The sequence below is a fragment of the Hemitrygon akajei genome, chromosome 26 (genome assembly GCF_048418815.1).
Source record: "Hemitrygon akajei chromosome 26, sHemAka1.3, whole genome shotgun sequence".
Classification (NCBI taxonomy): domain Eukaryota; kingdom Metazoa; phylum Chordata; class Chondrichthyes; order Myliobatiformes; family Dasyatidae; genus Hemitrygon; species Hemitrygon akajei.
Window position 1 is genome coordinate 29,404,730 of NC_133149.1, and position 20,972 is coordinate 29,425,701.

A 20,972-nucleotide genomic window follows, 5' to 3' on the forward strand; every position below is an offset into this window, starting at 1 on the left:
CACCGGTGGCAGAAGGGAATACCCCTGCTATCGACTTCCAAGGCGCTGCCCAACTCAGCCTCGCAGATGCAGCACACAATGGAAGCTCAATGGAACAACAGGTTGAGTGAACTTGGCCTTTTCTCCTTGGAGTGACATAGGATGAGAGGTGACCTGATAGAGGTATATAAGATGATGAGAGGCATTGATTGTGTGGATAGTCAGAGGCGTATTCCCAGGGCTGAAGTGGCTAACATGAGGAGGCACAGTTTTAAGGTGCTTGGAAGTAGGTACAGAGTAGATCTCAGGGTTAAGTTTTTTACTCAGAGAGTGGTGAGTGCATGGAATGGGCTGCCAGCAGCGGTGGTGGAGGCGGATACGATAGGGTCTTTTAAGAGACTTTTAGATAGGTACATGGAGCTTAGAAAAATAGAGGGCTTTGGGTAACCTTAGGTAATTTCTAAGTAAGCACATGTTTGGCACAGCATTGTGGGCCGAAGGGCCTGTATTGTGCTGTAGATTTTCTAAGCTTCTCTGAAGCCTGCTGATATCCAACTAAGACCTAAGAAAAGATAACTCTTGTGGGAATGATATTTGTAACAGTGAATTACACAACCATCAAGCCATATTGGGCTTGTATGTGGTAAAAACAGAAGGGCCAGCATTGTGGAGGCATGACTGGCTGTGACAACTGCAGCTTGATTGTTGACCCATCCACTGCAATAGAGTCAACTAAGGGCAAATTACGAAACGTACTGGATGATGCCATAGCTGTGTTCAAGGATGGAATTGGAAAACTCAAACATATCAAGAGTAAAATAATTTTAAATGAAAATGCCAAACCCTAGCTTTATAATGCCTGTCCAGTTCGTTACATCATCTGTGATAGAGTAGCCAGTGAGCAAGATCACACAGAGGCTGAAGGATTTTATTCCAAGGTTGAGTGGTGCCTATGGGCATTGCCAGTGGTCCCAGTAGCCAAGAAGAATGGGTCTGTCAGGATCTGTGATGATTTTAAGGTCACCATCAACCCAGTATTGAAAGTAGATCAATGCCCTCTGCCCAGGATAGAGGATATCTTTGCAAACCTTTCTGAAGGAAAACACTTCAGCAAAGTGGACTTTGTGGAATTCAGCAAGTTTTACACAGGTGGTGCTGTGAAAATTCAAGCAGTGGTGGATATCCGAAGGCCAAATGATGTGTCGCAGTTGTGGTCCTTTTAGGATTTGTCAATTACTATATCAGGTAACCTGACAACTGTGCTCCACTCCTTTAACTCACTACTATAAATTACTCGGAGAAATGGCAATGGCAATGGAAATGGCAGTGTGGGGTGCCTTGCAAAAAGGTAAAGGAAATGGTGACATCAGACATTGTACTGACACATTATGGTCCACATCGTCCCGTGAAGCTTGCATGTGATGCCTCCCCTTATGGTATAAGTGCTGTCATGTCACATGTTATGAGTGATAGAAGTGAATGCCCCACAGCCCTTGCATCACATTCCCTTACCACTGCAGAGAAAACTGATGCACAGGTTGACAGAGAGGCCTTGTGTCTGAGTTAGGGTGTAAAATATTTCAACCAGTACTCACGCGGGAGAGAGTTTACCCTCGTCACAGATCATCAATCACTAGTGTATCCTTTTTCAACCCACAGAAGGGTGTTCTGCTAACAGCAGTAGCACGAATGCAGAGATGGGCTGTTTCTTGGAGGACTCAATTACAAGATCAAATTCAAGAGGACAACTAATCCTGGAAATGCTGATGGATTGTCCTGTTTACCCTTGGAAATGGAAATAACTGAAGAATTTACAAAAGAGGACACTCCTCTTGATTTATTATCCATTATGCAAATCGAAATCTCCCTATTTTGGCAGAAATGATCCAAATGGAAACCAGAAAAGACCTCACACTGTCTCAGGCCTACATGGCAACCCAGAATGCCTGGAATGTGCAGGAGAAAATCTATTTTCCCCATTTTTACCAAAGCTAGCCAAAGCTAGGATAAACTTGCCCTTGATAGGGGTTGCGGTTGTTGTACCATCCAAGCTGAGCTAATGTGTTGGAAGAGCTACATGCCAGTCACCTAGGCGTGGTCAAAATGAAAGTGTTGGCCCAAGCTTTGTCTGGTGGCCTGGGATATATTAGCAGATCGCACCACTTGCCATGTACTGTTCGGGACACCCATACATACAGAAGATGCCAAGAGCAGTGCCTCTCCATCCCTGGGAATGGCCTGTATTGCCCTGGCAAAGGATTCATGTGGTTTTTGCCAGACCATTCATGGGCACAAATTTCTTGGTAGTAAAGGATGCAGGCCTGAGGTGTTCCCAATAGCCTCCACTACCGTCTCACACACTGTTGATGAGCTGAGAAGCCTCTTCTCAAGGACTGTTGTTCCAGAACACTAAGTCAGTGACAATGGACCACAGTTTGCTGCAGAACAGTTTCAGTTATTCTTGAAAATGAATGGAATAAGACATATTACATCTGCACTGTATCACCCAGCTACACATGCCAGAAAGATTTGTCCAGGGTCTAAAGAAAGTATTGCGAGCAAAGTCAACAGAACACACTACACGGACACTGAATCAGAAGCTCACCACTTTCCTCCTTGCATATCCCATGCTGCACACTCCACAACCAACAACTCACCGGCTATGCTGTTCCTCGGTTGTCCCTGGTACTCACGCTTGGATGTCCTCAAATCCAATCTCAGAATGAGTATGCAGGGCAAACAGCTGAGATAAATTGAGGGCTCCTCCGGCAAGGAGGCTCAGTGTTTCACTCCTGGAAAAGCAGTCCTGTTAAGGGACTACAGAGGTGATCAAAAGTGGGTACTTGGAAAGATGACTCTCCTGCATGGTGGAGATTGCACCTGATATCATCTGGGCATGACACATCGAATATTTGAGGAGAGTAATGTGAATTATTAAATAAAAGTGCCCAGAGCTGTCAGAATCACTTCCTAGGTCCCAGAGTCAACTCCCATAACCACCACAGAGGAGGCCCAAGAACCTGAGATTGTTTCATCACCACAAGTCTCACCTGCCAAGCAGAGTGATTCCCTCTTGTCAGGAAATACATTACCCCACTAGAATGAGAAATTGCTCTGCAGCAATTATATCTCTAGGCCAGAATGGAACAATTTAAAATTTACTATGCTGTAGATATTTCTATATAGTAATTGTATTATGTAGTATACTGTGTATATAGTTGAGATGCATTCTACATTGAGTTGGAGTTTATAGCTAAGCAAGGAGGAGTGTTGTGTATTTAATATTTCAGTAATATTTGAGTAATGTTGTAAGTATATTGTTTAATTAAGCATTTCTGTTCATTACATAATTCATTATGGGGTATCTATAAGAAGTAAGTAAATGACATACATCATAACATGACCATGTCATATGTGCACACCTTACTTAAAGTAAACCGAAGGAGAATCACGTTATCCCTGGCTCTGTGTTTTGCTTTTGATTTGTTTTATGTTGTGGAATTACAAAACGTAACAAGGGCATATAATACAGCAAAACTTAGTGGGAAGGTAGAGGATAGCTTCCAAAAACCAACAGAGGCAAATGAAAAATCCATAAAGTAAGAACGGTTGAACTATGAAGTTAAGCTAACCAATAATATAAAAGGTAGAAAAAGTTTTTTTCAGACATATAATGAGTAAAAGTGATGTGAGAGTGAATATCAGACCACTGGAAAATGATGCTGGAGAGGTAGTAATTGGGGACAAAGAAATGGCAGACGAACTTATTTTGCATCATAGTCTTCACTGTGGAAGACATTGGCAGAATGGCAGAAATGCGGGAGTGTCAGGGAGCAGAAGTAAGTGTTGTTGTTATTACTAAGGAGAATTTGCTTGAGAAGCTGAAAAGTCTGAAGCTAGATAAGTCACCTAGACGAGATGGACTACACCTCAGGGTTCTAAAAGAGGTCGCTGAAGAGATTGTGGAGGCATTAGTCAAAATCCCTAGATTCTGGAATGGTTCCGAAGAACTGGAAAATTGCAAATGTCACTCCATTCTTTGAGAAGGGAGGGAGGCAGAAGGAAGGAAATTATAGACCAGATAGCCTGACTTCAATGGTTGGAAAGATGTTGGTGTCCAGTATTAAGGATAATGTTTTGGGCACTTGGAGGCACATGACAAAATAGGCCAAGTCAGCAAGGTTTCCTTCAGGGGAAATAATTCCTGACAAATCTATTAGAATTCTTCGAGGAAATAACAAGCAGGATAGACAAACAAAAGACAGTGGATGTTGCTTATTTGGATTTCAGAAGGTCTTTGTCAAGGTGCTGCACTATGAGGGTGCTTAAAAAGAGCTGGTGTAACACCCATGGTGTTACAGGAAAGGGGCTGGCATGGATAGAAGATTGGTTGACTAACAGGAGGAAAAGAATGGCAATAAGGGGGCCTTTTTCTGGTTGGCTGCCAGTGACTAGTGTGTCATGCAGGGCAGGATGTTGGAACCACTCCTTTTCTCATTTTATGTCAATGAATTGGAGGATGGAATTGACGACTTTGTGGCCAAGTTTGCCGATGATACAAAAGTAGATGGAGGTGCAGTTAGTGTTGAGGAAGCACTGTGTCTGTGGAAGGACTTAGACAGATTGGAAGAATGGGCAAAGAAGTGGCAGAGAGAATATAATGTTGAGAAGCACATGGCCATGCACTTTTGTAGAAGAATAAAGGCATAGACTCTTTTTTAAATGTGGAGAAAAGTCAAAAGTCAGTTGTACAAAGGGTCTTGGAAGTCTTCATGCTAGATTCCTTAAAGATTGCAGGTTGAGTTGGCAGTAAGGAAGACAAATGCATAGCTAGCACTTACTTTGAGAGGACTAGAATACAAAAGCAAGGATATACTGCTAAGGCTTTATAAGACATTTATCAGACCACACTTGGAGTATTGTGAGCAGTTTTTGTCCCCTTATTTAAGAAAAGATGTGCTGGCATTGGAGAGGATGCAGAGGAGGGTCACGAGAGTTATTCTGGGAATGAAAGGGTTAATATAAGAGGAGCATTGGATGTCTCTGGGCCTGAACTCACTGGAGTTTAGAATTGGGGGAATATTGAAAGACCTAGATAGAGTGGATTTGAAGAAAATGTTTCCTGTCGTGGGGGAGTCTAGGACCAGAGGGCACAGCCTCAGAATAGAGGGACATCCATTTAGATCAGAGGTGATGAAAAATTTCTTTAGCCAGAGGGTGGTGAATCTGTTGAATTCATTGCCACAGACAGCAGTGCAGGCCAGGTCACTGGATATCTTTAAGGCAGAGGTTGATAGTTTCTTGATTAACCAGAGTGTGAAAGATTATGGAGAGCAGGCAGGGGAATGGGATTGAGAGGGATAATAAACACACCACCAGGTTCAGAAACAGTTATTACCCCTCAACTATCAGGCTCTTGAACCAGTGGGTGTAACTTCACTCAACTTCACTTACCCCATCACTGAACTGTTCCTGCAACTTAGGAACTCACTTTTATGAACTCTTTATCACAGGTTCTTGATATTTATTGCCTATTTTTTATTATTATTATTATTGTTGTTGTTGTTGTTATTATTATTATTATTAATAATAATAATAATTTTGTTTCTTCTGTACTTGCACAGTTTGTTGACTTTTGTTGTCTGCCTTGTTGGTTGTGGTCTTTCATTGATAGTTATTGTATTTACTGTGATTGCCCATAAGAAAGTGAATCTCAGGACTGTATATGGTGACATATATGTACTTTGATGTGATAATAAATCTACTTTCAACTTTGAAATCAGCCATGATGGAATGGCAGAGCAGACTCGATGGTCTGATTGGCTTAATTATGTTCCAATGTCTTATGACCTTATGAAAATGTATCTGCTTTCAAAAATGCTATACCTCTGAACACTTCCTCTCTTATTAATCTATTCTATCCAAAATTTTAACTCCACAATATTCCCTGACCACAAAGAATTAATTAACAAATTCACCCAGCAACCTCACAAAGATTAACGTTTGCCTTCCCCAAAAGGCCCCTACTCTTTCCTTAAGTACCTTACACCTGTCATGTATTATAACACACATATAATTTTTTACTAGAATTTTATAATTATAAAACACTTTTGGATTTTTTTTTACTTTATTTAACAGCATTTTCTTGTCTGTTTTTCTGGTTTTATGACTTCCCTTCTAGCTTCACCCTACATTTTTTTTGTACTCTCTGTGAATTTTGGAAGTCTTGAATTTTGAATTCTTAGTATTTTAACTTCACTTTTTATGCTATCTCACTGACCAGATTGCACAGAATCTCGTGGGAACATATTTGCCCTGAATTCTTTGCATCACTTTCAAGAATGAGTCCCACTTCTCTATTAATGTATGTCACAACTAAGTGCTGTCACCCAGTTTGTAACCTTAACTCTTATTTCATTTTTAAACTTTTCCATTATGATGACAAAACATTGATTGCTACCACAAAGGTACTTCACCACAATTACTGGATTACTGCAGATATCTTGTAGGGGTTTAGAGTTTAGGGATTGATTTTAAGGCCAAACTGTAGACAAAATTGAAAAGTAGAATGAAAATGTTGAAATTAAGGATCCAAACCAAGAGAATAAGTAAATCAGTGACCACAAAGGTCATAGGACAATGGTTCTTGCTGCAGGTTAAGACGTAGTGAGTAAAATCTCAGACAACAATGTGGACATTTAAATAAGGAGGCCAATTAAGAATGTGTAAATCAAATGTGAAGATGACAGAAGCGTAGTTTAAAGATTAAAGAGATTAGCTTAATTTGTCATTTGTACATCCAACATTGAAACATACGGTGAAATATGTCTTTTGCATTAACGGCCAACACAGTCTGAGCTGTGCTGGAGGCAGCCCGCAAGTGAAAGAAAGGGAAGGGGGAAGTGCACCAGAGGGAGATGATAAGCAGGTAAGGAGATAAGGTGAGAGAGGGAAACAGGAGTGGGGGAATGGTGAAGGAAAGAGGTGGGGGTGGGGCTATCTACTCTAGCTATGCCTGTTATAACTTTATATTCCTCTATCATGTCACCTCTCAATTTCCTTGGCATCATATTGAGGTGGAAATAATTGATTTCTGCAACGCTGCACATATAACTGCAAAGTTACAAATGATCTAATTCAGTTCAGGTCTATGGTTCAAGTGGAATGCCTACGAAACATTGTTTATGGTTTATGGTAAGGACCAATGACAATGGCAACTGTTTCCCCAATATTTTGTTAGAAGAAATTTCTGCTTTTTCAGTACTGGAGACCAAAAAAATAGTGTAAGTGTTTAGTAGCAAGGTGAGAAGAGCTGGTGGTGAATAGGAGCTTCACAACATAATGATATGCCTGAAAATAACTACCTGTGCTCAGATACTGCTGCTAAGTAATAGCATACAAATTGATAAAATGACAGAAACCTAAGAGATATTTCAGATGCTAGAAATCCAGAGTAACACACATAAAATGTTGGAGGAACATGCATGCATGCATGGAGAGCAATAAAGAGCTGATGTTTCAGGCCGAGATCCTTCATCAGGACTGGAAAGGAAGGGGTGAGAAGCCAGAATAAGAAGGTAGGCAGAGGGGAAGGTGAAAGGTAACAGGGAAGGTTGGCACCTTCGCTCCATCCATAGCAAGCAGGATTTCCCTGTGGCCAACCATTTTAATTCCAATCCCTACTCCCATTCTGACTTGTCACCTATCACGTTCTAGCTTGTACTCCCTCCCCTCCCACCCTCCCCACTTTTTTATTCTGGCTTCTTAGCTGCTTTGTTTCCAGTCTGGATGAAGGCCTGAAATATCAGCTCTTTAATCTCTCTATAGCTGCTGCCTGACATGCTGAGTACCCCCAGTATTTTGTGTGTGTAAGTTGTCAGAGCTCAAATTTCGCTTCCTAACACTTGCCTTTTTATTATTGTTTATTGATATAATGACATTTTTAGTAGAGAATGTCAAAAGAATTTGCAAGAGTCACAAACAACTTTTTTTAAAAACAACTTTACAATATAAGTAACAGAAATGTTGACTGTTTATTTCTCTTCATAGATGCTGCCCAACCTGCCGAGTTCCTCCAACATTTTGTGCGTGTTGCTCTTTACATTAAAGTTCTTTTCTAGTGGCTGGAAAACTTACTGTTTTACATGAAACAAAGAGAACCTTATTTTGCAAAATAAGCTCTATTTGCACCCTACTTGCTTTTGATCTTTGTTGCTGACAGAGCCAGTTTAACATCGGCATAAATGTGTCCATCATATATTCTCTTTCTGCCCTACTTGATTCTTTGATGCAGATCATTTTCAGCCTGATGACTAGATCAGTATCTTTACTGAAACTACATTTAATCGTTTTTTTTATGATTCATTTTTCTTCCAGTGAGTGTTCAAATGTCAGGCATTAAATTTTCGTCAGATTTTCTGACCTTTCAGAGAATATTTTGGAAACTAGTCTGATTAGTGCCCCTGAGCATGTTCTTTAAAAGTTCCCTCATCAAGGAAGAAGTTTATATTCGATGTTATCTTTTCTTTATTACTTGAACACATTTTCATCACCATAAATGGAGCTGCAGGAGATTGATCTCATTAAAGTGAATGATCTCAGCTCAGATTAAGGATTGTTAGAGAAAAAACAATAACATTTTGTTTACTGAGCAAGGAAAATCTGAAAATCTCACAGTGAACCATTTGAATTGGCACGGACTGAAAATTGATCGGTGAGGAACCAATAAGTATAGAACAAAGGTGATGAATGTTACGAAGGAGTAGGTTGACTATGATCTAGCTGAGTGTCAGTATAGACTGGACACTATCCATCAGAAATAAGTCATTTATAATTTAGTAGGTTTGAAATTCAGCCAGGCTTGCCCACATAATGCAGAACTACTTTTTAGTGTAAAATATGAAATCAGCTCAATGAAACTCTAATCCCCTCATTTTTCTGCACCAGCTGTAAATGAGCATACTGTGGTGAAGTAGATAAGCAATGTGTAATCCGGAACACAGGATGTGGTACAATGGCACACAGCAGGAAATGGTGGTTAACTCGAAGCACATGTAACGGCATTATGAATTGCAACTTGACCAGATAACAATGCCTAGAATTAAAAGTCTTTTTCTGCTGAAGTGATTGCACTGAATTATAAATCTGTAATTAGTGTATCAGGTAGCTCAGGTCTTTTCCAGCCTGCGGTGTTGTGGTGAACTACATATACCTGTCTGGACTGCTCCTGTGGCTCCTCCCACAGACCCCTGCTGACCGCTCCTGTGGCTGCTCCCACAGACCCCTGTATAAAGGCGATTGAGGCCTGAGCCCGGCCTCATTCTCCAGGATGTAGTTTTGTTCATTCTTCCAGTCAATAAAAGCCGATATCTCGCTTCTTACGTCTCAGAGTGAGTTATTGATGGTGCATCAGGTGTGCTCTGCAGAACTGCCTGATGGTCCAGTTGCATAATTGGGTACTCTTCTTTGTATAGAACAGGTCTGTTGCCCAGATTCTGCTATGTTTCTTGATTCTATTCCTTGTGAGAATGCAGTATATACTGTATATCTTATACTCACATTTTTGTATGGCATAGAAGAAGCCATTTGGCCCATTGACTCTATATGGGCCCTCAGAGTAATCCCATCATTCTGACACCTCACTTACTTTCCTTGCAATCTGTTCACTCACATTAAACATTAACATCCCCTGATTTTCCCACAACCTCCTGCACTGGGGGTAATTTACAGATACCAATAAATCTACCAACATGTACTCCTTTGGAATATGGGAGGAAACCTACACCAGGAGAACATACATTGGATTGGTCATTTCATGCAGTTATACAAGAATGGAAACAGGTCTTCTTCACAACTCTGATCAAGGGGCCTATTAATGCTATTTCTATTTGCCTGTGTTTGGACCATATTCCTCTGAACCTTGTCTCTCCATGCACTTGTCTTAGTGCCTTTAAAATATTGTTGTTGTACCTACCTCAACCACTTCTTCTGGCAGCTCATTCCATACACATACTGCCCTCTACATGAAGAAGTTGTCCTTTGGATCCCTTTGAAATCTTTCCCCTCTCACCTGTAGCTGCCCAAAAGCTGTAATTGTATCTACCTCCTCCCTTCGTCAAGTTGGCTAGAGTTGTGAAACAACTGCGTTCTTGCAGCACCACTTAATTCCATAAGGAATTAAGCCTCTGTAAATTGAGTTCCATTCTTGTCCGATAGCTGAAGAGTGCAGATAGTTTGAATTACTGAGAAACAGGCAGAACCTCATCATAATCTTGCCTGGCACTGTCAAGAAAGGAAGAGAAACCTGACACCCAGTAAAAGCTCTCACCATGGCTTGTCTGTGATTTTTCACACGTGGCGGGAACCTTGTTTCTAATGTCAACACCAGAATTTCTGATCTCTTTGGAAATGCAAAACTCCTCCTGAAAATGTGAAGCCAGAAACCAATGAAGATTTGAGGTTGCAATAGGTCTGTATATTTCTCACCTTATGTGGATATTACTTTACGTAATTTGCCTAGAAAATCCTTAAAACTCAGTAAGGTAACCGCTCAAAAGGAAACCCATGGAATCATGTATATACAGTGGTATGCAAAAGTTTGGGAACCCCTGGTCAAAATTTCTGTTCCTGTGAATACTTAAGTGAGTAGAAGATGAACTGATCTCCAAAAGTCATAAAGCTAAAGATGAAACATTCTTTTCAACAATTTAAGCAAGATTAGTGCATTATTTTTGTTTTGTACAATTTTAGTGTGAAAAAAACGGAAAGGAGCACCATGCAAAAGTTTGGGCACCCCAAGAGATTTGAGCTCTCAGATAACTTTTTCCAAGGTCTCAGACCTTAATTAGCTTGTTCACAGTCATCGTTAGGAAAGGCCAGGTGATGCAAATTTCAAAGCTTTATAAATACCCTGACTCCTCAAACCTTGTCCCAACAATCAGCAGCTGCCTAGCACTCTAAAAATTAAAATAAATGATGTCCACAAAGCAGGAGAAGGCTATAAGAAAACAGCAAAATGTTTTCAGGTAGCCGTTTCCTCAGTTTGTAATGTAATTAAGAAATGGCAGTTAACAGGAACGGTGGAGGTCAAGTTGAGGTCTGGAAGACCAAGAAAACTTTCCGAGAGAACTGCTCATAGGATTGCTAGAAAAGCAAATCAAAATCCCCGTTTGACTGCAAAAGACCTTCAAGAAGATCTAGCAGACTCTGGAGTGGTGATTCACTGTTCTACTGTGCACCGACACCTGCACAAATATGACCTTCCTGGAAGAGTCATCAGAAGAAAACATTTCCTGCATCCTCACCCCAAAATTCAGTGTCAAAAGTTTGCAAAGGAACATATAAACAAGCCTGATGCATTTTGGAAACAAATCCTGTGGACTGATGAAGTTAAAATATAACTTTTTGGCCACAATGAGCAAAGGTATGTTTGGAGAAGAAAGGTTCCGGAATTTCATGAAAGAAACACCTCTCCAACTGTTAGGCATGGGGGTGGATCGATCATGCTTTGGGCTTGTGTTGCAGCCAGTGGCACAGGGAACATTTCACTGGTAGAGGGAAGAATGAATTCAATTAACTACCAGCAAATTCTGTAAGCAAACATCACACCATCTGTAAAAAAGTTGAAGCTGAAAAGGGAATGGCTTCTACAATAGGATAATGATCCTAAACACACTTCAAAATCCACAATGGACGACCTCAAAAGGTGCAAGCTGAAGGTTTTGCCATGGCCCTCTGATGCACCATCAATAACTCTCTCTGAGACGTGAAGGCGAGATATCGGCTTTTATTGACTGGAAGAAAGAACAAGCAGCAATTGACCACCATACTACATCCTGGAGACTGAGGGCTGGGCTCAGGCCTCAATTGCCTTTATACCGGGGTCTGTGGGAGGAGCCACGGTCAGTGGGAGGGGCCACAGGAGCAGTCAGCAGGGGGCGTGTCCAGACAGGTATATGTAGTTCACCACATTCACCCCCCCCCCCCCTTTGTTTTAAAAGAGAGTCCCCATAGGGCTAAGTTTCTTACAAGTATATTTACAGGTTAAGTCTATCAGGTGGTCGAATCTGTCGCTGCGATCTACGTAGCGCCGGCTGTGATTCCACAGGTGCCGGTGGTGATTGCACCGGAGACGGTGGTTGTGCTGGTTCCGGCCTAACTGGAGGTGTCAGCCCACTAGGCGTCAGTGATCCCTCATGCGTGTGCGAGGCACCTGGTATATGCGCGTACGAGATGCCCGGTATAGGAGTGTTGTGAGGAGTCTGTGTAGGGCTCAGTGTGCGCGGTGTCACCTCGGGTACAGGGTTCATAGTTACCGTGGAGTGTTCGGGGTAGTGGTCTGCTGCTCCTGCGGGCGCCAGGTCGCGGACGGAGACCGTGTCCTCCCGCCCATCAGGCAAGACCACGTAGGCATACTGGGGGTTCGCATGTAGTAGGTGAACCCTCTCGACCAGCGGGGAGTATTTATTGCTCCTCACATGTTTCCGGAGCAACACTGGCCCTGGGGACATCAGCCACGCTGGTAGGGTGGTCCCAGTGGCAGACTTCCTGGGAAAAGAGAATAGGCGCTCGTGAGGGGTGGCATTGGTGGACGTACATAACAGGGAGCAGATAGAGTGGGGCGTCTCAAGGAGGACCTCCTGCCATCGAGAGACCGGCAACCCTTTTGACTTAAGGGCACTGGCGCAGCTCGTCACTCATAAAGGAGGACCCTCTATCACCGTGGATATAGCAGGGATATCCGAACAGAGTGAAGAGCTGGCGCAGGGCTTTTATGACGGACGTGGTAGTGGTGTCGGGGCAGGGGATGGCAAAGGGGAATCGCGAGTACTCGTCAATAATGTTGAGAAAGTAGACATTGCGGTCGGTGGAGGGAAGGGGGCCCTTAAAGTCAACACTCAGTCGCTCAAAGGGGCGGGTGGCCTTGATAAGTTGCGCCTTTTCAGGACGGTAGAAGTGCAGTTTGCACTCAGCGCAGACTTGGCAGTCCCTGGTCATCGTCCTGATGTCCTCAAGGGAGTAAGGCAGGTTCCGGGCTTTCACGAAATGGTAAAATCGGGTGACCCCCGGATGGCAAAGATGTGCATGGAGGGTGTATAGCTGATCGAGCTGTGTGCTGGCACATGCTCCCTGGGATAGGACATCAGGGGGCTCATTGAGCTTTCCAGGCCGGTACAGGATGTCATAGTTGTAGGTGGAGAGTTCTATTCTCCACCGCAGAATTTTATCATTTTTGATTTTGCCCCGCTGTTGGTTGCTGAACATGAACGCAACTGAGCGCTGGTCGGTCAGCAAGGTGAACCTTTTGCCGGCGAGATAGTGCCTCCAGTGCCTAATAGCTTCCACTATGGCCTGGGCTTCTTTCTCCACCGCGGAGTGCCGAAATTCAGAGCCTTGAAGGGTACGAGAGAAGAATGCTACTGGCCTGCCTGCCTGATTGAGGGTAGCAGCCAGCGCGAAATCGGAGGCGTCACTCTCTACTTGGAAGGGAATGGTCTCATCCACTGCATGCATCGTTGCTTTGATAATGTCCCCTTTAATGCAGCTGAAGGCCGCGCAGGCCTCAGCAGAGAGGGGAAATGCGGTAGACTTGACCAGGGGGCGGGCCTTGTCTGCGTAATGGGGGACCCATTGGGCGTAATAGGAAAAGAAGCCCAGGCACAGTCTGAGGGCTTTGAGGGTGGTGGGAAGAGGGAGTTCATACAGGGGGCGCATACGATCGGGATCAGGGCCAATGACCCCGTTTTCCACAACATACCCAAGGATAGCAAGTCCGGTGGTTCCAGACACACACTTGTTCCTGTTATAGGTAAGGTTCAGGGCTTCGGCCACTTGGAAAAATCGTTGGAGATTGGCGTTGTGATCCGGCCAGTCATGACCACAGATGGTGATGTTATCCAGATAGGGAAATGTGGCCTTCAGTTGGCACTGGTCCACCATCCGGTCCATTTCCCTCTGGAAGACCGAGACACCATTTGTGACACCAAATGGGACGCGCAGGAAGTGATAGAGCCTGCCGCCCGCCTCGAAGGCGGTGTAGGGGCAGTCCTCTGGGCGGATGGGGAGCTGATGATAAGCGGATTTCAGATCTATGGTCGAGTACACCTTGTACTGAGCTATCTGGTTGACCATATCCGCGATGCGGGGTAGGGGGTACGCGTCAAGCTGCGTGAACCTATTGATAGTCTGGCTATAGTCCACGACCATCCTATTTTTCTGCCCGGTCCGAACAACAACCACCTGGGCCCTCCAAGGGCTTGTGCTTGGCTCAATGATCCCCTCCCTGAGCAGCCGCTGCACCTCTGACTGAATGAAGGCCCTGTCCCCCGCGCTGTACCTCCTGCTTTTAGTTGCCACAGGTTTACAGTCGGGGGTCAGGTTGGTGAACAGCGGTGGGGGAGGGACCTTGAGGGTGGAGAGGCTGCAAGTGGTGTCAGTAGCGCAGCTGTCGGCATGGTGCTGGGTGGGATGTGTGGTTCGGTGTGTGTGTGTGTGGTCAGTAGCGGGGTATATGGCGAAGTCCCACAAAACTGAGGATTCCTGACAGTGAGTGGTGGGAGGGGCCCATCATATGCCATAGTCACACTTTCGAGGTGGCTCTGGAAGTCCAGCCCCAATAGCACAGGTGCGCACAGTTGAGGCATGACCAGTAGCGCAAAGTCCCGATATTCTGTGCCCTGCACCACCAATGTCGCTACACAACCCACCCGGATGTCTGTGGGATGCGACCCAGAAGCCATGGTGACCCTCTGGCTTACCGGCCGTGTCACGAGTCTGCAGCGTTGCACTGTGTCCGGGTCAATAAAACTCTCAGTGCTGCCCATGTCAAACAGGCAGCTAGTCCTGTGCCCCTCCACCAGGATGTCCATCATTGACCTTGCAAGCTGGTGTGGGGCGTTTTGGTCGAGGGTTACGGAGGCCAGAGTTGAACTGAAGTCTTGGTGTCCAGTAAGCACCGGTGGTTAGAGGGCGGGGCATGTTGGCGACGACAAAGATGGCCACCCACATCCGGGCATTCAAGATGGCGGCCCCCATGCCTCACACGCAGTGCTGCCCGACCCCGCTCGTGGTTTAGACTTACAGACCTTGGCGAAATGGCCCTTCTTCCCGCAGCTGGAGCAGGTCACTTCTCGGGCCGGGCAGCGTTTTCGGGGGTGCTTTTCGAGTCCGCAGAAGTAACACTGTGCGGGCTTGCGACTGGCATCAGCTGTGGGAGGTTTCGGGGAGTTCGTGGAATCGCGACTGGCAGCGGCGTTGGCGAATTCGCTCGCGGGAACTGGCGGCAGCGGGGTCTGAGCTGTCCACGGAACCGGCGGGGGATCGCGCGGCTGGACAGCGTCAGCGTTGTGCAGAGCAGCCTCCAGCGTGTCAGCCGTCTCGATCGCCGAGCATAAGGTAAGATTGGCATTTTCCAGCAGCCGCTGGCGCACGTACACTGACCTGATCCCTGTAACAAAGGCGTATCGTATGAGGAGCTCCGCATGCTGTTCCGCCGTGAGAGATTTGCAGTTGCAAGTTCGCACGAGTGTCTGTAGGGCTCGGAGAAACTCAGCGCTCGACTCTGCAGGCCACTGTCGTCGCGTAGCTAAGCGATGTCTTGCGTAGACGGTGTTCACCGGCCATAGGTACTGTCTTTTGAGGGCGTCCAGTGCCCCTTGGTAGGTCAACAGGTCCCTGATAAGTGAGTAAACTTTCAGGGTGACCCTCGAGAGGAGAATTCTGTGCATAACAGCGGGTTCAGTTGCACTAACTGTTGCACTCCAAGTATGATTGGAAGCATGCAAGCCAGAGTTCAAAGTCAAGAGCTGCTTCAGGGGCTTGGGGGTCCAAATCCAATTTTTCTGGACGTAAAATGCTTTCCATGTTTTAAAACTTCCAGTCAATAAAATTGATGCACCATCAATAACTCTCTCTGAGACGTGAAGGCGAGATATCGGCTTTTATTGACTGGAAGAAAGAACAAGCAGTAGTTGACCACCATACTACATCCTGGAGACTGAGGGCCGGGCTCAGGCCTCAATCGCCTTTGTACCGGGGTCTGTGGGAGGAGCCACAGGAGCAGTCAGCGGGGGGATGTGTCCAGACAGGTATATGTAGTTCACCACACCCTCACGGTCCTCCAACCTAAACATCATTGAAAATCTGTGGATAGACCTCAAAAGAGCAGTGCATGCAAGACAGCCCAAGAATCTCACAGAACTAGAAACCTTTTGCAAAAAAGAATGAGTGAAAATCCCCCAAACAAGAAATGAAAGACTCTTAGCTGGCTACAGAAAGTGTTTACAAGCTGTGATACTTGCCACAGGGGGTGTTTCCAAGTACTGACCATGCAGGGTGTCCAAACTTTTGCTTCGGGCCCTTTTCCTTTTTTGTTATTTTTGAAACTGTAAAAGATGGTGTTACGAATGCAGCAGCAATGAATGTGAAGCTGAGACAGGGTTTAAAACAAATCCCAGGATTTATTAACCTTTGCTCAAACTTACAAAAGTAAACACACGACCAACTTAACCGGAAGTTAACAGTTAGGTGACACAAACATTCAAACTTAAAAACTGTTCTTAACGAGTTCTCATCCGAGCACAGACTTAAAGTGATAAATATGCATGCCACAATTCCTGAACAAGTCAAAAAAAAAGGTCGATCATTCCTAAGATGCTGAACGACATTAACTTTATCCAATCCTTTGAATTCTGATAACTCCGGTAATGCCTTCACTCTCCGATACTGGACTGCAAGGGAAAAATAAACGTGCAACAAACAAGACCGATAGAGCCTCCACACCTCTGGCCAACAACAACAACGTTGCACAAAAATAATAAATGAGAACTGCATCACAAACCGTGGCTTGGTTTAAATACCGTTTGGAACATGCCATCACGTGGCATAACATCACCCCACAGCCATGAAACAATTACATTATCCCACTCACAAGACCATTCCAGCATCCCACTGTCCTGTGTTTAAACTGTGGGTATGAAACAATGGAAATAAAAAAAGTAATCTTGCTTAAAATGTTAAAGAAATGTGTCATCTTTAACTTTATGCCTTTTGGAAATCAGGTCATCTTTTACTCACTTAGCTATTCACAGTAACAGAAATTTTGACCGGGGTGACCAAACTTTTGCATTCCACTGTAAGTGATTTTCATACTTTTACAATTATATTCTCACTGGCATGAAAAGAGAGAGAAGACATAAGGGTAGAAAATCAGTACTGCACCAACCATGTTGAGATCACAAGGTTCTACAGAGATTGAAACTTATATTCTAACCAATACCCAACCCTCTATTAACAATGCAAAAACTAGGCATTTTGGGCACAAGTGTCTCATGATCAATTTTTAGGACTGCATTGATGTCACATTGGCTGTTTTATAGGCACATTAGAAATAAACCAGCTATAAAACATTTGGCCCTTTGTGTCTATTCCATTATTCAGTAATATAATGGTTGATATTTCACAGCACTGCCAATTTCCTTCATTTAAAACTCTTCAAACGTGCTTTAGAAAATTCTCAAATCATGAAAGCTACTAAGTTCTTTCTTTCAAAATTATATTGATATTGATGGGTGGGGGAGGGGAGGGTGTTCTATAATTTCACTTGCGCTAACATTATCGATGTTTTACCGAGAGAAGAAAGCAGACTGTCCAGCTGATTAGGAAGCAAATGGAAAATCCAGTTCAGTCCATTTTCCCATTTTTTTATCCTCTTTTTCCATTCCTCATTCTGTCTCCACTTTTACCCCTTCTCTTCTCCTCACCTGCCCATCACCTTCCTCTGTGCCCCTCTTTCCCTTTCTTCCATGATTCACACACTTTCTTCTTCAGCCCTTTCTCTCTTCCACCTATCCACACTCAGCTTCTAATTTTATCCCCATACTATCACCCACACATCTTCCACCTCACCTGATGTCATCTATCACTTGCCAGCTTTGACTCCTTTCCCTTCCCTCAGCTTCTTATTCTGGCTTCCCCCTTTCTTTCCATTCCTAATGAAATGTCTCGGCCCAAAATGTTGACTGTTTATTCTTCTCCATACATTCTGCATGACCTATTGACTTCCTCCAGCATTTTGTGTGTTGCTCTGGATTTCTAGCAACTGCAGAACCTTTTGTGTTTGCAAAGTTTACAGCATTTTTATAGGGGCAAGTAAACTCAGTGATCCTTATCAGATTGTGGTTTAGCCCTCAAAGGAAATGGCATTTGTAAATTATGCATAGTGCTTAATTACACTTTTGTTATAAGCCCACAATAATTAAGCAATTAATCTTTGCAATAACTTATCATGTATAATCTTCAATTCAGTTGTTGCATTCTTGTATCTGAGTTCATGCTTTGTCGAGCACCTCAGCTCCATCTCCAAAAAGCGGAATTTCCTGGTGACCAACTATTCCATTTCCTATCCCTAATCTTGTTCTAGCATGTCAGTCCATGACCTCCTCTTCAAAGTCAAGTCAAGTCACTTTTATTGTCATTTCGACCATAACTGCTGGTACAGTACATAGTAAATATGAGACAATGTTTTTCAGGACCATGGTGTTACATGACACAGTACAAGAACAAGACTGAACTATGTAAACAAAACCAACACAGAGGAAGCTACACTAGACTACAGACCTACACAGGACTACATAGTCTGGCCGTGAGAGCCCGAATGCTTCGGAGAAAGCGTGGAAAGCATGGACTCGAGAGATTCTGGCAGTTTTGGCAGTTGGACTATGCAATCCAGATTTGAATAGCTCAGACTCAACAGAAAGCAGCTGATTGGGCAATCGAGGTCAGGTGACCAAGCAGTTTGAAAAGCTCAAACAAATAGATAGAGGGGTAGCTCAAGCGGAGCGGCCTGTGGAAAGCGGCCAGTGAAGGAGTGGGCCAGTGAAGGAGTGGAGATTTGAGGCTTTGACTCGAGAGGCTTCGACGAGAAGAGGCGGCGGACGAGCTTCATTCCAAGCGAGGTAAGGCCGGGTAAGCTCCTTTCAAAGGAGAAAGTTTCAAAAGTTGACGCAAGTATTGGGTAGGTCATGGCAGCTGAGATTGGCCCTGTGGTTTGTTTATCCTGCAGCATGTGGGAAATCAGGAAGCAAAGAGTGAGAGTAAACGTTATCTTTTCAGAATGGCAGGCAGTGACTAGTGGGGTACTGCAAGGCTCAGTGCTGGGACCCCAGTTGTTTACAATATATAGTAATGATTTAGACGAGGGAATTAAATGCAGCATCTCCAAGTTTGCGGATGACATGAAGCAGGGCGGCGGTGTTAGCTGTGAGGAGGATGCTCAGAGGATGCAGGGTGACTTGGATAGGTTAGGTGAGTGGGCAAATTCATGGCAGATGCAATTTAATATGGATAAATGTGAGGTTATCCACTTTGGTTGCAAGAACAGGAAAACAGATTATTATCTGAACGGTGGCAGATTAGGGAAAGAGGAGATGCAACGAGACCTGGGTGTCATTGTACACCAGTCATTGAAGGTGGGCATGCAGGTACAGCAGGCGGTGAAAAAGGCAAATGGTATGTTGGCATTCAGAGCAAAAGGATTTGAGTACAGGAGCAGGGAGGTTCTACTGCAGTCGTACAAGGCCTTGGTGAGACTGCACCTAGAATATTGTGTGCAGTTTTGGTCCCCTAATCTGAGGAAAGACATTCTTGCCATAGAGGGAGTACAGAGAAGGTTCACCAGATTGATTCCTGGAATGGCAGGACTTTCATATGAAGAAAGACTGGATCGACTAGGCTTATACTCACTGGAATTTAGAAGATTGAGGGGGGATCTTATTGAAACGTATAAAATTCTAAAGGGATTGGACAGGCTAGATGCAGGAAGATTGTTTCCGATGTTGGGGAAGTCCAGAATGAGGGGTCACAGTTTAAGGATAAAGGGGAAGCCTTTTAGGACCGAGATGAGGAAAAACTTCTTCACACAGAGAGTGGTGAATCTGTGGAATTCTCTGCCACAGGAAACAGTTGAGGCTGGTTCATTGGCTATATTTAAGAGGAAGTTAGATATGGTCCTTGTGGCTAAAGGGATCAGGGGGTATGGAGAGAAAGCAGGTACAGGGTTCTGAGTTGGATGATCAGCCATGATCATACGGAATGCCGGTGCAGGCTCGAAGGGCCGAATGGCCTACTCCTGCACCTATTTTCTATGTTTCTATGAGCCTTTTCCTAGACGGCAGGAGGGAGAAGAGATTGTATGAGGGGTGCATGGGGTCCTTCATAATGTTGTTTCCTTTGCGGATGCAGCGTGTAGTGTAAATGTCCGTGATGGCAGGAAGAGAGACCCTGATGATCTTCTCAGCTGACCTCACTATCCGCTGCAGGGTCTTGCGATCTGAGATGGTGCAATTTCTGAACCAGGCAGTGATGCAGCTGCTCAGGATGCTCTCAATACAACTCCTGTAGAATGTGATGAGGATGGGGGGTGGGAGATAGACTTTCCTCAGTTTTCTCAGAAAGTAGAGACACTGCTGGGCTTTCTTTGCTATGAAGCTGGTGTTGAGGGACCAGGTGAGATTCTCCGTCAGGTGAACAACAAAAAATTTGGTGCTCTTTACGATCTCTACCTAGGAGCCATCGACGTTCAGCGGGGAGTGGTTGCTCTGTGCCCTCCTGAAGTCAACAACCATCTCTTTTGTTTTGTTCACATTAAGAGACGGGTTGTTGGCTCTGCACCAGTCCGTTAGCCGCTGCACCTCCTCTCTGTAAGCTGACTCGTCGTTCTTGCTGATGAGACCCACCACAGTCGTGTCATCGGCGAACTTGATGATATGGTTCGAGCTGTGTGTTGCAGCACAATCATGGGTCAGCAGAGTGAACAGCAGTGGACTGAGCACACAGCCCTGGGGGGCCCCCGTGCTCAGTGTGATGGTGTTGGAGATGCTGCTTCCGATCCCGACTGACTGAGGTCTCCCAGTCAGGAAGTCTAGGATTCAGTTGCAGAGGGAGGTGTTCAGGCCCAGTAGGCTCAGCTTTCCAATCAGTTTCTTAGGGATGATTGT

The 20,972-nt window shown here is 44.6% G+C and overlaps 1 protein-coding gene across 3 annotated transcripts in view; it reads left to right on the forward strand.

Moving 5' to 3' along the window:
• Positions 1 to 18,576, forward strand: part of LOC140716682 (uncharacterized) — a 77,923-nt gene extending 59,347 nt beyond the window's left edge. Inside the window, exon 11 of one of the 3 annotated variants that reach the window (XR_012096349.1) lies at positions 18,507 to 18,576. The gene's annotated coding sequence lies outside the window, so the exon portion shown is untranslated. Of the gene's footprint in view, positions 1 to 1,638; positions 2,778 to 8,028; positions 8,107 to 18,506 lie in introns of those variants that run through there. The other 2 variants (XR_012096350.1, XR_012096348.1) reach the window with 2 other exon arrangements.
• The last annotated feature ends 2,396 nt before the right edge of the window (positions 18,577 to 20,972 follow it).